The sequence below is a fragment of the Camelus ferus genome, chromosome 5, assembly GCF_009834535.1.
Source record: "Camelus ferus isolate YT-003-E chromosome 5, BCGSAC_Cfer_1.0, whole genome shotgun sequence".
In the NCBI taxonomy this organism is placed as follows: domain Eukaryota; kingdom Metazoa; phylum Chordata; class Mammalia; order Artiodactyla; family Camelidae; genus Camelus; species Camelus ferus.
This window is the reverse complement of record NC_045700.1, coordinates 32,004,841-32,021,437: the sequence shown is the minus strand read 5'-3', so window position 1 is coordinate 32,021,437 and position 16,597 is coordinate 32,004,841. Positions and strand designations below refer to the sequence as shown.

At 35.5% G+C, this 16,597-nt stretch overlaps 1 protein-coding gene across 1 annotated transcript in view; it reads right to left on the bottom strand.

Moving 5' to 3' along the window:
- Positions 1-16,597, bottom strand: part of GALNT13 (polypeptide N-acetylgalactosaminyltransferase 13) — a 462,400-nt gene that overhangs the window by 336,003 nt on the left and 109,800 nt on the right.

The window sequence follows — 16,597 nt, the reverse complement described above, 5'->3', positions numbered from 1 at the left end:
AAAAAGACCACATTTAAGTGAACCTGTGCAGTTCAAACCCATGTTGTTCAAAGGTCAACTGCACAGTGATGTATTCAAGTCAGGAGTATACAATCTGGAGTTAGCAGCCTGTCGTGGAAATTCTTGCTCAGCCTGTTAGAAGATGGGTAACACTGAGCAAGAAGATTAAAGTCTCATATTTGTCATCCGTAGAATAAGGACAATAATAGTGGTCCCTAACTTATAGGACTGTGGTTAACACTGGGTAGGCTAATTAATAAAACATTACCTGGCTCCTGATAAATACTGTCTATATCTGAGCTATTATTATTATTTTCCTGAATCCTATTGCTTGCTGGTCTGAAAACTCATTATTGATTAATATTGTTCCTATTAGAACCTTACTGGGTATTAATTTAAGGCAGAGTTTCTCACCCTTGGTTCTGTTGATGTTGGGACTGGGTAATTCTTTATTGTGAGGACTGTGCTGTGCACGTGAGATGTTTAGTAGCAGCCATGGGCTCTGAGTATTAGATTCCACTAGGTAATGCCAATGGCCCCCTAGTTGTGACAACGAAAAATGGCCCCTAGGCATTGCCAAATGTTCTCTGGGGGACAGAAGTGTTTCTAGTTGAGAATCCCAGGAAAACTTTTGATTGACAAATAAATGTTTGATTTGGAAAATATATCTACTGCCTGCTGCTTAAGTAAGCTAACCCAAATGCCTGACTTATTTTGAATGTTAGTATTGCTATTTTGTAAGATAGTTTTTCTTTAAAAATATAATTAAGGTAGGCTAGCTAAAATGTAACACTTACTTTCTTTTATTGTGGCATAAAGGTCAAAATATCTTGGTATGTCTTTTTTTCTAAAACAGTAATGTATAGTAATGGAAAAATATAATTGACTTCAAAATTGACCACATACATTTTCATGAAGACCTCTATTTGGATGAAACAAGTTGTCACTACATCTCATCAGAGCAAATGCAAATATTATCAGCAATGGAAATAACTGCTGTTTGATGTTTCTCGTGTGCTGCAGAATAGAACACTTTGACTAAAGTAGCACGGGGTAGAGGAGACAGAAATTTAAATATTCATCAAAGTGTGCTATCGTATTTCATGGTCAAAGGTGTCGAAAGATGAAGTATGTGGGGAATTTTAAAAACTACCATAGGTCTACTGTTTTGTTAGAGAAGTAAAACACATGGTGGCTATATGGATATGAACATGTGCCATCCTACTATGTTACGGTATTAAGTGGAAGTTTTTGTGGTTCAAGACTCGAAAAGAAAGTATAATGACATAACAAATCTTTCTCATTTCTTTGGGATTGGTCAAAACGATTAGCTCCTGTCAGTTACCATCCATTACTCCTTTGCTCCTTGGAAGCTGGGGTGCATCATTATTTATATACTGGCCCATAGAAAAGGAACACACACACACACACACACACACACACACACACCACCCTACAGTTTTTCTCTTTCTTTTCTTTTCATTTTCTTGGACACCTTTTCTCTTGGACCAATACCAGCAAGTCTTTCCAGAATGAGAATATAGCTCTATGTAAATACATCTTCCCTCCTCAGTTATATTAAATGTTTGTTGTTGATTCGGGGTTTTTCTCAATATGTTATTTTAATTGCACCATCTAAAAATTAGATGCAAATTTTTTTCAATCCCACTTCCTTTCTTCTTTTTTAGCCTATAGAATCAACATTGAAACCAATAATAGAAAGAGAAACAAGGGATTTTAAATGTAATGGTAATTAACATTTGTATAATTTTCCCATACATGACTTTTTAAAAAAAATTCATAATAATATGGTGATGCAGATGTAATTACTTTGGTGGGAAAAAGTGAGCATGTGAATGGAAAGGGGCTTGGCAGCTGAAGCAGTGAGAGGCAGAAGTGGTACCTGGTCCTCGTTAGTCTGGCTCCACAGCCAGTGCTCTTTCCTTCCATCACAGTGTCTGCTGGGTAACCTTCTCTCACATTGTTGCAGAGAAAGTGAACTTGGGTTCCTTACTGTAATATGTAATTCCTCCTGGTGGAGTCTTTGAAAGACCAATAAAGACAACCACAAGGTTCTGGAAAATGATGAAGCACTGCTCCCTTTTAAAAAAATTTATTTTACAAAGCCTTGAGGAACTCTCCTTCTGGTGCTGAAAAACAGCAGCCAATTTACAAGGGAAATAATATTGAAATATAAATCCACATTTTAACAGTTAAATATCACATACAGTGGAGTGCTCAAAGTGGGAATATGTCAATAGATTGCTACTTTCTTTTCAAAGCTTAATAATATTAGAGATATACATGTAAACATACATACACACACATTGTATATGTATACATTATATGTAATACATGTTATTTATGATAGGTATATATGATATATACTGTGTATACTATGATATATAGAGAGATACAGTTTACATACTGTATATACAGAGAGAAAAGTAAGTTGTTTTACTTCATGGGATCAAGCATAGAGAAATATTGAGATACTTAATGTTTTTGTTACTGCCTTTTCCTACACACTCATCACCTTCAAAATCAACTAATCATGACTTTAGAAATACCGTATCCTTATATCGTACTATACTTGAAAATCCCTGAATATGTCATTGAAAAGTTAAAAAGAAATCATGTCATTTGTTTCACTAACCAAAGCTGTGTATTTTGTGTCTGTTTTAGAACAGAGACACAATATCTGACCTCACTGTAAGGACACAGGGCATTATAAACTCCAGGACAGAATGTCTCTCGGAAACTTTGGGAGCTTTGTGTCAGACTGAGGGGTTGTGCTCCGATATGAGCCAGCAGTATTTCTAACTCTCAAGTAACATTATCTGTTCTGTCATCTCATGAATCAGACATTGTCTGAGTGGAAATCAAAAGATAATGCCAAGGAGACATCAACTGTGCAGAATGTTCTGTTCTGTAGAGGATAACTTGTTAAATTTCACTCCTGTTTAAACCTCAGTTACTGAAAGAAGCAGGTGGTGAAAAATTATCCCATTCCTTCTTGAAGTTGAAGCCTTTAACAATTAATTATTAATTGGACTTTGAATCTAGTTGAAGAATCTATTTAGCTTTTTCCTTCTCGAGACTGCATACTCATTGGTACAAGTATTATTAGATGGATGGATGTCATTAAAGTATATAGATACAAGACATTTTGCTTTCTAGATAAGCATAATATAAATTCCACTCCAGCAATATGAACTATATGTTCTTTTTTTTTTTTTTCAGGGAAGATTGAAGCAGGATCTTTTATTCTATTTTTTTTCAATTGACACAGTCAGTTTACAATGCTGTGTCAATGCCCTTTATATGTAAACTATGTGAATAAAAGGTGAAATTTTTCTACAGAAAGGTACAAGGGAATCTTGTGAGGTGATGGAACTATTTTGCCTTGATTGTGATGGTAATTACACAGCTGTGTGTGTGTTTCCAGAACTGATATAACTATACACCCAAAAGGGTGGATTTAGGGGTGGTGGGACTACTATTTCATATCTCAGTTTTGGTGGTCATGGCTGAACTCAGAACTGAAGTGGAAACTATATCCGTAATAAAAATCTAAGTAATTAGAAATTATGAGCACACCTTAAAACGGTCTTTAAATGTTCTATATAATTCCAGTGGGCTGTATGACAGGTTCAGTGTCTAATTATATTGGTAAAACGTGATATGGGACAAATTTTGTTAAAAATAAAAGAATTCCTATTAGAGCACTTTGCATATGTATGAAAATTTCTTTAGGCAAAGTTAAGTGGAGGTTTGATCAAGGATCTAGACTCTGGTTCATTAAATCCCACATAATCAGAAGCAGCGGTTCTCCCCACAACAAGGCAAGATACATCTCTGATAGGTTTACCCACAGCAGGGGTCCTTCCTCTTGAGCCACATTTTCTAGCCTGAGGCTCTTCTTCTTTTTTTTTTTTTTTTTCCCTTTTGATGGAACCAGTATTGTTCATGGAATTACAATTGTATCCGGACTGAAGTAAATTCAATGCCCGTTTTACGGGAGTGTGATCAGTCATTAGTCACCCAGTGTTTGTTACCTGACTGCAGTATCTACAGCAGTTTAAACATACCCCTTCCTCTGCAACCTGTATACATTTTCAGAGACAAAAACAAACATATAATCATTAAAAGAGATAAGAACATAATTACAAGATTGCCTGGAGTTTCAGCTGTAAGAATGGGACTGGCTATTTGTAGGACGCATCCCAGGTGCAATTTTAGGGAAGGAGGGTCTATGGATAGGAGAAAAGGTGCTATTTTATGGAATGAGAATAGTCTGAGTAGAGGAGGTTCACTTTTAAAAATAAGGAGTTAACTACTGAGACAGCACAAAGGCAAGTTAGTGTCTGTATTCATAAACATACTCTTGTTAAATTTGTAGTTTCACATTCATTCTCATTAGGAATATTGCATTTCAAAGAGGCTAGTGACCTAAGCAGAACAAAGGCAATAGGGTATGATCTAATGGTCATTTTCCAACTTTAATGCGTAATACATCTGTCTACTGGGTCAAGCATTGGCTATTCCCTCAGGCAAAGAGGATTTACTGAAATCTAAATTTTATTGTTAAATAAACCAATAAGAAGTTTTATCTTGGTAGTTATAATTCTGTGATGGGCTTTTTTCTTCATTGCAGAATACTGATCCCTTATAAAGATAAAAGCTTAGGTAAGAACGTATTAAGCTGATTTTATCCCTATTTTTTACAGCTGTGCATCTTTTTATATTGCCAGGTTGAAAAGAAAAAAGCAGTGAGTTATTTTTCTAGATAAAAGATAACTGGAAAACATGTCAGCCAAAACTCAATATAACTCTGTTGAGTTTGATATTCTCCAAATCTGCCCTCTAGGTTGTTTAAAAAAAAATTCCTGAGTTGACATGTATATATATTTTTTGCCTGTAATAATTTAAAAATTACTGGACAGTTAGGTTTATCTTATTCATCATAGGATTATCTTAGTAGCATCCTTACATTTTTAATTAAAGGCAAAATATCGATCAGCCTATCCTAGGATGTAGTTAATACATTAGCTGATCAATTTAACTGTCCTAGTAGCTTCAGATTCATAGATCAAGTGCTTTTTACAGTACTTAGAAAACCTTGAGTTCTTGACTTTTGTGCTTAAATTAATTTTCACTTTTTCTTTTTACTATATTTCAAGTTATTGTTGGTAGAGCCATCATTAGGTAAGTGAGAATTTGAAATCAAACTTATAAATGATACTGATAATAAGAACTGCTCAAATTTTAGTTAAGGTCTTAAATATGTCTTTGCTTAAACTGCCATGACCTAGGTTCCTGAATTCATTACAAACTCTAATAAATTTTTCATGCCACTCTAAGGGTGATAAAAAGTGTCAAAAACTAAAAGTCTTAGCATATTTAAATGACATTTTGAAAACAGTTAATTACCTACAAGTAGTAAAACTTAAACATTAGAAAAATTGAATAATATGAATACATTCATTTTTATCTTAGGTTGGGTTTCCATTCTTTTATCTGGGCTTTTGTATGGGCTTCTTTTATCTGAGCACTTATAACAGAAGAAAACATTCAGAAAAAGGTGAGGAGAAAGCTTTTTTTTTTCCTCAATTTTAAAACAATCATACATTGACAGGTTACAAAAAATATGTGCAGGGAGGTCTGTGCGCTTTTTTATTCTTTTCTTTTTCTCCTTTTTATTTATTGAATATTTATGCAGTACTGACTTTAGGTGCTGGGGAAACTAAAGTGAAAACAATAGACATCACCCTGGAAAATTTCATAAGCAGCTGTGGAACAGACACATTAAGAGAGAACCCCAATCGAATATATTAAGTGCCCCAGGGGAGCCAAGAGAAATAGAACCGCATAATCTAGCCTTGTAGCTGAGATGGGATTGGAGAGCAGAGACAAGAGGGAGCAATGACAAGCTAAACCTTTATATTTTCATATGTTTGAAATACACATACAGAAATATTTGAGTAGGATTTACTCAGAAATTAGAAATTCTTTGTGATAAAAGTCTATTACATTATGACTTCAATATCATTTAGACATTCAGTATGATTAATTTACAGAATAAATGTTTATTAGAAAAAAATTCTTTGAGTACTCAACAGTTTGGAGACACTCAACACATATTTGTTGAATATATTAATTCATCAATTCATTCTAGAAATACTTATTGAACACTTGTTTAGTGCCAGTCCTTGCACTAGAGTCATAGGAGGCAATAAATAAAAAATGGAATGTATAAATGATATAGAAAGTTATAAGATAATGATTCTTGTGGAACAAAGAAAAATTAGAAAAGAGGGTAGAATAGGAAGTGGTGGGATGAGGAACATCTTACAAATATTAACGAGGAGGTCTGGGTAGGCCTCTTGAAAAAGTGACACTTAAGAAAATACATAAAGCTTGCCTTGTGGGTATTTGAGAGTTGAGCATTCTGGGTGGCAGAACAGCCAGTGTAAAGGCGGCATCATGAGTGCTGCGTTTGTGGAACAGCAAGAAGGCCAGTTTGGCCAGAGGAGCGTGTTGAAATTAGCAGGCAGTGAGTTTAGAGAGATAATGGGGAAAAGATGACATAGAGCATTATTTTAAGCAAGTGTAGACTTTGAGTTTTACTTTGACTGAAATAAGGGACCACTGTAGAGTTTAGAGAAGAAGTGTGACGTAGTCTGTCTTCTAAAGGGATTATTCTGACCACCGTGTTAAGAAGAGATACTAAGAGAGGCCAGATAGAACCAATAATGCCAATTGGAAGGCTATTACAGTAACCGAGGTGAGGGGAGAAGGTAGCTCAGACTAGGGTGGAGAAGCGGAAGAGGTGATGAGCAGTCCGATTTTACATTTTAAAGTCTGAACCAATAGTTTTTGCTGATGGATAAGATCTGAGGTGTAAGACAGAGGTAGGAATCCAGGATGACTTCAAGCTTTTGAGACTGAGCTACTAGAAGATGGAGTTAACATAAACTGAATGAAAGAAAATGTCCCCTTTTACTTAACCTGCTGATCCTAATATTCAGTGGTAGACTTGGTTATGAGATATGAACAGAATATTTTGAGAAAAGTGGAGGGAGGATTTAAAAAAATTAGGGAAAATAACCATGTTTTGTATTTAAACTGCTTTTAGCTACTTTGAAAATTCCTTTCCCTTGAATGGTGTTTAGGGTCTTAACCATGGATGCAAGGAGAGCAGTAAAATTTAAGTGATGATAACTTATAATATAAATGACCAGAAATAGCATGGACCTCATTTTGTTTTTAAGGTATTGCTTCCAGTATCCACATAAAAATATTTAATCCCTACCAAGCTATATATGCACCATTACGTTAGGCTACTCTATAGAAATCTTTTGAGAAAACGTGATGGTTTGTTAACACAATTAAATTAATTTCATCCATTTTTCATCTGTGAAACAGTCCATGTAGATATATCAAAATGATTAATGTTCCATACTATTTCACTGCTTCTACTAATAATTGCATTTTTATAATATACAGTTTTCAAATTATTTTCAGTATTTAAATACATTACATTTTTCACAGTTTTGTTCTGTTTTCCATTAGCATTATGTACCAGACAAGATCCTTGCAAGAAAGATAAAACACGCTCAAAACACAGTGACCGGGGAAAGCTTAATAAAAGGAATATTTACAAAAGTATGGGCAGGGTTAAAGGAAACCGACAAGGGACAGTGAAGCTTGGGCGGCAGGCTCACAAGGTAAGGTTGCTGTTACGTTTCCTAAGCAAGGGAAAGGAACAGTTTTGCAGTTTCCTGGAGATAGTTGTAACTTTAAGTACAGTTGTATCTGTATAAGAGGATGACTCAAAAGAGATAGTAAATTTTAGTAGTAGAGGAACAAAGCGAGCTTGACCTAACTTCTCCCACACATGGTGATTCTGCTTACATTTCTCATTGGCTAAGCACAAGAGAACACCGTAGAAGAAGGGAGCCAGTTCATGCTGTCCATAAAGGTTGGCCTCCGGAGGGACACAGCACACTGGAGAGAGCCAGACAACAGATTTGGAGGAACTGAGAAATCCAGCCAACATGAAACTATATTTCGTAAGAGAGGAATTGATTTATATTGAGATCCACAAAGATATCAAATGTTATGACCCCTCACTATGCTTTCAAGTAAATACTTTTGCCAATAATCTCATCTTCTCAGTTTATAGGTATTTTTGAGTTTTTATTGGAACATATCTTCAAATTTATAGTGAAGTTGCAAAAATAAGAGTATTGCAAAGAACAACTATATATCCTTTAACCAGGTTTATTCTGTGTAGCCATTCTACTGCTTTTGCTTTACCATACACTCTGTACCTCATCTCTCCCGAATAGACTTCATACTATCCTATTCTAAGAGCATGACCTGGGTCCTTGACCAACAGCTTCCTCAGAGACTTCAAGCCCTGATGTGCACCATGTGTAGCGTGGGGAGGGGCAGCTTTCCCTTGAGGTCTTCCAAGTCAAGTCTTTTATTTGCCTCAAATGGGGTCTGAAAGATCACATGTAGGACTCTAGCCAGGAGCCAGGCTCTTCAACACTTTGTCACACATTGTAATTTCATGATTATTTTTCTACCTGTGAGTCCACCTTTGTTTTAGTCTTAGTTCTGAAGGTACACATAGGGAACGCTCACCCTCAGCCCTTTCCAAGCCTTCCCTTGCTTGTCTCTCTCACTTGGATGAAGCCCATCCTGCAGCAGAGGCCTCAGGGGAGTGAGTACACGTGTGCAGTGTTCCCTGAGTCCTTGCGCTTTTCAACCTGTTTTTCTATAGCCTTGACACTTAAAAGGTTTTGACTCAACGTAAGGTCTTTGGTTCATACTTTTATTCTTTAAATTTCTTGAAAATACCACTATACTTGTGTCTTGCTTTGTGTTTGTTTTTGTCTGTTAATGTGGTAATTCTGTTGAACTTGCATCTCTTTGCTTGAAGGTCTTGAGGTCTTTATCTTTAAACTTCCACAGCTTTGCTAGATAATGGTGTTATGGAGTCAGGTACTTTTTATCTTCAGAATGTTTTTGATTATCATGGTAAATACTGAAATACTAATTTTCTTTCATTCCTTTGATTTTCCTTTTTACAGACTCTGATTATACATGTCTTGAACTATTGTTGATTGTCCAATTCAAACACTTTCTCTCTGGCCCTTTTTACCTTTTTTTAAATATAATTTTTATTCTGGTGATTTTACTTCTTTTACACAATGGTCTTTATGAAATTTTCATTTGAATCTCTTTTCCCTCTGGACTCTTTTCCTTTAGTTTTTATTTCTGATATGTCATTCTTTTTCTTCTATTTGTTTTGTGAGCTCATTCAGTTCTCTTGTCTTGTCTTCCAATTTGTCCATTTCTGTTATTAGTTTATGTATTGCTAATTCAAGGTGTTTTTTCATGACCCTAAATGCACGTTTTAGGATATTTAATTCAACTTGGAATGTATTATTTCTTTTAGCTTCACGTTTGGTTTTTAGGAAATAGATTTCATCAGTTAGAACTGCCTTAGTCACAATTTAAAAATGTTTAACAGTCACATCATATTGATATTATCTGCTTTTCTCTGTTACTTATTTTATGAATAGGATTCCTAATTCAAGAGTACAGAGTTTCTGTTATTTTTGCTCTTCTCTGTTCAGTTTTTTAAAGAACGGTGGTGTTGATGGTGGTGGGGAGAGAGAAGAGCTGGTGTTTTGTTACCCGTTTTTCTGTAAGAAGTGTAATTTTTCCCTGCTATTTCCTTATGTTCCTTCACTGCCTCATTTCAACCTCTTATCTTTGTATTTCATTCTCTTCTGGAAGCAATGCTTCTACAAGGCCACTGCTGATCTTGTGCAGACCAAGCCCCTGCTCTGTAACTAGTGATGCAGTCAACCAGTTTACGTGAATTTATGATTTTGGAATATAATGCTTCAGTGTGTTTTGGGGCAGTAATTTGGTCTGTGTTTCATCTGTGTCACCTGCTTCCTTCTCATTTTTTTCCTAGAGACTCATCAGGCCTTTTCTCCCCCACTTGCTCCATAACCACAGGCTTAACATGAGGTGACTGGTGGAAACTCTTTTTCTCTTTTTTAAAGATTGTAGTATTCTCTAACCCCATGGGTTATTTTGGTTATTTGCCACTATTGTTGCCTTTTATGATTTATTTGGAGGGGTGTGTGTGTGGGAGATCCGCTGTCATTTGGCCATCATTGTTCTCCAGACCCAGTGATCATCCACCTTTATTTTGAACATCGATAGCAGCAAACTTCAAAAAAATTAGTTATTTTGTTTAAATAATCATGTAAAGTTTTACTCTTAAAGATGCTGATTATGACATGAGAGATCTGGTTTCAAAAGCAAGAGATTTTTATGCAGGAACCTATATCCTATAAAAGAGCAATATATAGTTTCTCAATAGCAGAAGACAAGTAGCAACGGGCATCCTTTATTAGACTTTTGATATTCTAATGACATTAAAAGATACATGGCACAAAGCTAGCCTGCTGCTAAGCAGTCAGATGTTTAATCATGAATAACATTAAGAAAAATGCTTAGTAACCAGCACGTATTTGCAAATGTCTGAGAAAATGTTAAGTATTCTAACTTACCTCTGATTTTTTTTTCCTAAAACAGTTGACATATTTACTGTTTTGACTAAACTGATAGGACAGTTTAGTCATTCTGCCAATTTGATAGACATTTCAATATAATTAGCCGCCTCTTTGAAAAACATCATTATAACTGAGTGTTTGGAAGTCAGTAAGATCTAACTTAATGACTGTCAAAAACTGAACACCAGTTAAGGAAGGATGTTCCCACCTTGAAAAAAATGAGACAAATTTTCAGATAAATTCCCACTCTGATAGAATGAAGGTGATGGTAACATGCCATTTTTCTCACTGAGAGAAGCTATAGGGAAAAAAATGACAGATATACTACAAACTCCTGTTTTTAAAGAATAGCAGAAAACTGTGAAAGCAAAGAGTAGTTGAATTAAGGTTTCAAACAGGGAAGAGCCTTTCCCAGGTGTACTGAGACTGCTGTCTTTGGCTTTTCTTCTCTCTTTCTCTCTTTTAGTCTCTCTCCCCCCATCTCCTACCCACCCTGGACACAGAGTGAGTTTGGGTTAGACAGGAGTCTAGTGCAGGATGAAACGTCAGAGGAGCTTCTCGTATGTTGTGATGTCACAGACTGAAAGCTGCAGGAGATCCAAACGCCAGCTCCTCCCGTCCCCTCCCCCAAGGCACATGCTGAGTTCTGGGCTCATAAAGGAGATGAGGTTATTAGTTAGAAAAGTCAGAATGGAACTTCCCTTCTTATCATGGTGCTTGAGAAACAAAGCCCCACTAGAGGAAGGATCCTGAAATAACCACAAAACAGACCTTATCCTTTAGATAACTGAAAACAGAGAATGGGCTGTTTGTAAGTAAGCTTCCAACCCAGCCTCAACTCAGTTCCCACCTGCCTGACATAAGACATGCAACCCACTTGAGGAATTATTATAGGAATTTTATCTCAAAGTTATTTTCAGTGGCCATATAAACTACTAATAAGAGAAAAATACTAGACACGCAAAGAGGCAAGAAAAATATGACCAAGAAGAGAAAAGGCAGGCAATAGAAGCAGACCTACAGGTGATCCAAACAAGGACTCACAGGTAGCTATTATAAACGTGTTAAAGGAAATAGAAGGAAGAGTGGGAAAATTAATGAAAAGACAGAGATCACAAACTTTAAATATATATAAAAAGTCAAATGGACATTTTAAAACTGAAAAACACTGTATGTGAAATTAAAAATTCATTGGCTGAGGATTAACTGCAATCTAGACAGAATTAGTGAACTCGTTAGGCTAATGGAAAAATACAAACTGAAGCCCAAGATGAAAAACCAAAGAAAGAGAAAATATATTATAGGAGACATGTATGAGCTGTATTATGCAGTCAAAGGGGGGCAATACAAATGATTAAAACCTCAGAAAGAGAAGAGAGAGGATGGGACAGAAACAATATTAGAAAAAATAATACCTGAGACATTTCCATATCTACAGATTTAAGAAATTTAGCCATCCCTTAACAGTATGAATATAAAGAAAACACTAGCAAGGCACAGCAGACCCAAATATTTGAAACCAAAGGTAAAAAGAGCCAGAATAAAAAGTACAGATTACCTTTAAAGGAGCAACAATAAGACTGATAACTGTTTCCCTATTGCAGCAATAAAACATGAAATGATGTTTTTAAAAGGCTAAAAGAAGGGGGAAAAGTCAACACAGAATTCTATAGTTAGCAAAAATATTCTTCAAAAATTTGTACAAAGTAATTTTTAAACAAAACTGAATGTGTCAATAGCAACTTTCACTCCAAGAAATACTAAAGAAAGTTTTTGGCTTTAAGAAAAATAATTCCAAATGGAAGCACACAACTGAAGAAATAGTAAAACAGCTCCAGAGGAGTCAATTATAGATACAGGTCAACAGATAAAAATCACTTCTACTTTGATACACTAGTAACAAACAATTGCAAAATGAAATTTTACTTATTTTTTATTTTTTAAACGTTTTTTTATTGAGTTATAGTCATTTGACAATGTTGTGTCGAATTCCAGTGTAGAGCACGATTTTTCAGTTATACATGAACATGCATACATTCATTGTTACGTTCTCTTTTGCTGTGAGCCACCACAAAATCCTGTATATATTTCCCTGTGCTACACAGTACGATCTTGTTTATCTATTCTAAAGCAAAATGAAATTTTAAAAATACCACATACCCATGAGTGAATATAAACATTGTGTGGCCTCTATATTTGAAAGTCTTAAAACACTGCTTAGAGAATTTAACGAAGAGCTAACTAATTGGAGAATGTAACTGATCTATAGATTTCTTACTATTCTAACTATGTCTAAGTATAGTTTATCATTTTGGTGGACATTAATTGGATAATTCTAATGTTCATATGAAAATACAAAGACATAGCATAGCCAGAATAATCTTTAAGAATACATGCTACCAGATTTCAGGGCTCATCATAAAGTTTGAGAAGTTAACAGAGTATGGGATTAGTGCAAGGATCAACAAGTTAACTAGTAGGACAGACTAAAGTATAGAAACAGACCAACACATATATGCTGGGGAAAGGATGATCTTTTAATGAAAATGGTGGTTTCTTCTTTTCATACACAAAAATTAACTTGAAAATGGCAAATGACAGAAGTATATTGGCTCATTCATTTTCTATCCCAGGTGACTTGCACTGTTCAAGGCACATATTGGATATTGAATAAATAGTTAATAAATCAGTGGCACTCTTAACATAAACCTCATCACTGAGAAAATTTAATTTGAATGCGTAATTAGGACCAGAAATTTAAGACCAGAGTTTAGGATCCTGGAACTTTCCCTACTGAGAGTTGGAGGAATATAAATGAGGGCTGTTCCTACAGGTGCTTGATATATGACCCTACTTTAACTTAGAGGGATTCATAACTGAGCTGTCATCCAAGGATTTGTAGTTTTACATTAATCGAGCCTATCACAAAGCAGAGTTCTTTACTTGGTGCTGAAGTAGGCAGAGTAAAGAAGAAATGGAAGGGTGGTCTTTTGTGTTGTTTCTCTGTCACTGAATAAGGGAAACTGCATCATAAAAGATGATTTCTTAAATTTCTGAGACTTAACATGATACTATCATATTGTTCTACATACTGATAACTCCATACAAAGTAGTTGACTCAAAAAGGTTTAATCTAAATTAGCACAAAAACCAGACATAGGAGAGAGTAATACAAATGAAGTAACTTAGGGATGGTCTCTTTTAATGAACATGACAGGACCTGGAAAAAGAAACAAAGAAAAACTGGTACAAGTCACAAAAAAAGAAAAATCTTCATATTATAATAAAGAAAGATTCAAGTTTGAGATAAGAAAGATTGTAGTATTTAGCTGTTATTAAGGACATCTTAAAATATGGAGGATTTAAAATGGATAATAATGAGGTTTTTCTACAAATTGTATTTCTGTGTTTGGTTGCCTTTTCTAAAACTTCTGGAATTAATCATAGTCAGGGAAATGCTAATTTTCCAAAAATGAATTTTCAAAATATAATTGAATGCTTCAGAAATGTTTTCTGATTTATGACTTTTTATTGCAAGTTGGCACTTTTTCTTTATTAATATTCAAGCATCATAGCTTTTCTACCAATATTTCATTCAATACTAAAAACTGAACTAATAACTGAAATTTATTTTCTTTCACTGGACTTATATTTGGAGTTGATGCATTTGGAAGAAGAGCTCATAATTAAAACTGTCCAGAATTTCTGGGCTTTTAATGTTACACCATATGTAACAAGCTACTTAAATATCCCTAATCATAATACTGTGTCATGTATCTCTAAAGATTGGGAATTTATAGGTGAACACTCTCATTACTGGGGAAAAAAAAAAGAAATACATTTGTAGTTCATCTTTCCGTTCTTGATTATGTCATTTTTATAATTCCAAAAACCTTTGAATTTTAAATCCTATGTAAGTACAGTCAACCCTCATTATTCATGAATTCTGTATTTGTGAATTCATCTACTTGCTAAAATATACTTGTAACCACAAATCAATACTTATACTGCCTTTATACTCATTCTTGCAGATAAGCAGAGCACAAAAATTTTTAGTTGCTCAGTGTACACATTCCCGGCTGAGAAGGTAATGCCCTGACTTCTTGTTTTGGTTCTCATGTTGTAAAAAAGAAGCATCCTTTCAGCAGTCTGTTGAGTGCCACATTTGTTGCTTTTTTCCCCTTGGTGCTTTTGCTGTTGAAAACAGCCCCCAAACATGGTGCTGAAGTGCTGTGTAGTGTTCCTAAGTGTGAAAGGCTGTGATGTGCCTTATGGAGAAAATACATGTTAGATAAGCTGTGTTCCAGCATGAGTTATAGTGATGGTGGCCCTGAGTTTAATGTTAATGAATCAACAATACGGTCCATCAAGAAAAAGGAAGTGGAAATTTGCTGATCTGTACATGGGGCCACTCTGCAAAGTGCTAAATGTATGTGTACTGCATGATGGGGCTGTGGAAAAGACGGGAAAGTGGCTAAACTTGTGCATTCGTGAGATGACGACCAATAAAAAGCACAGCGGACAGCTTTGCTGTGAGGCTGACAGCCAAAGAAATCTGCAGTCACATTACCCAGGGTTAGGAAAACAATAAACCCTTGGCTACTGCTGACTGGCTTGCACACTTCCAAGGGTGATACAACAAGAAAATTAGTTAAACTTGCAAGTGAGTCAGGTTCTACAGATAGGAAGTTGTAGAACAATTTTTTGAAATACCAGCTCAGTGTTATACTGGGAAAGGATTATGCAGAAGAGCAGATTTTCAAGGCAGGTATCCAGCTTATTTTATAAGGGACTTAGCAAATGAACCTTTATGACGCAAATAGCATTTTGAATGACAAAAGTGTGGTGACCACAGGTTTGTGGTAAACTAACTCTTATTTCTCCTAAAAGCGATAGTTCAGTGTTGATTAATTCAGTGTTCACAGAAACTCTACAGAACATAACGACTGCAAAAGAGAATCCACTGGACTTTATGTACATATATGCACATACATGTACAACATGCTCATCATGTTTGAGCATCAGACTTCTGTATGGGGCTTCTGCTCCTATACTGTTCATATCTATGATGGAAAACATTGACAGAGAGCTTACGGTCTGTTGTTCACCGTCAAAGAGACAGAAGCTAATTGCAACTTTTTCTCTATTCATTATCAAGAATTCAAGACTTGGCTAAAAAAAATCACAACCTAGCCCTACAGCTAGCAACTGTTAGTTGTTTATCAGAGGCCACACCTATACTTCTTCATTTCATGCTTCCTCATATACAGTGTTTCACCCAAGAGACTATGTACTAATGCTTTAACAGAACTAGTTGAACACTGTTGCCTCTTCATAAGTAAGCTTCCTAAAGCTACCCTTCAGTCTACCCACGGGAAACCTGACAGCAGGTGGAGGTGGGGCTGCGGCTTCAGCATGTAGATAAAACTGAATGATGACACTAAATCTGCTCCTAAATTTTTTTTACTGGAAGATTATTCACTGGCTACCAGGAAAGCAGAGTTAAATGAAGACAGGAGAAATTTCTTTTAGAAGAATAAAACAAAGTGTAACAAATTCCCCCCTACCTCAGAGCAGTAAAGGATATGTAAACATTTGGGTGACCAGGACTTGTTCTATGTCCATGATTCTCTAATTGTCCCTCTGGAGATGGATGAGAGCCTTTCAGGGGGTCCATAAGGTCAACATTTTTTTATAGTAATACTAAGATATTCTTTGCCTTTTTCATTGTGTTGAATTTGTTCTCATATAGATAACAAATAGTAAAACGGCTCATGCCTTCTTAAGAATGAGGCAGTGAGTATATACACTTGTGAAATGGGAAGTAAGCATATAAAGCAAGCGCTCATACCCCATACTGTCTACGCAGTGGCTGTCTAGAGTGAAATCTCATGTGCAGTTGTCTGAGTGGTAAGCTGAACTAATTACCCTTTTCATAGCATTAGTTTTAACTGGAAGAATGCTGACAGAGAAACTATGGGTATTCAAAG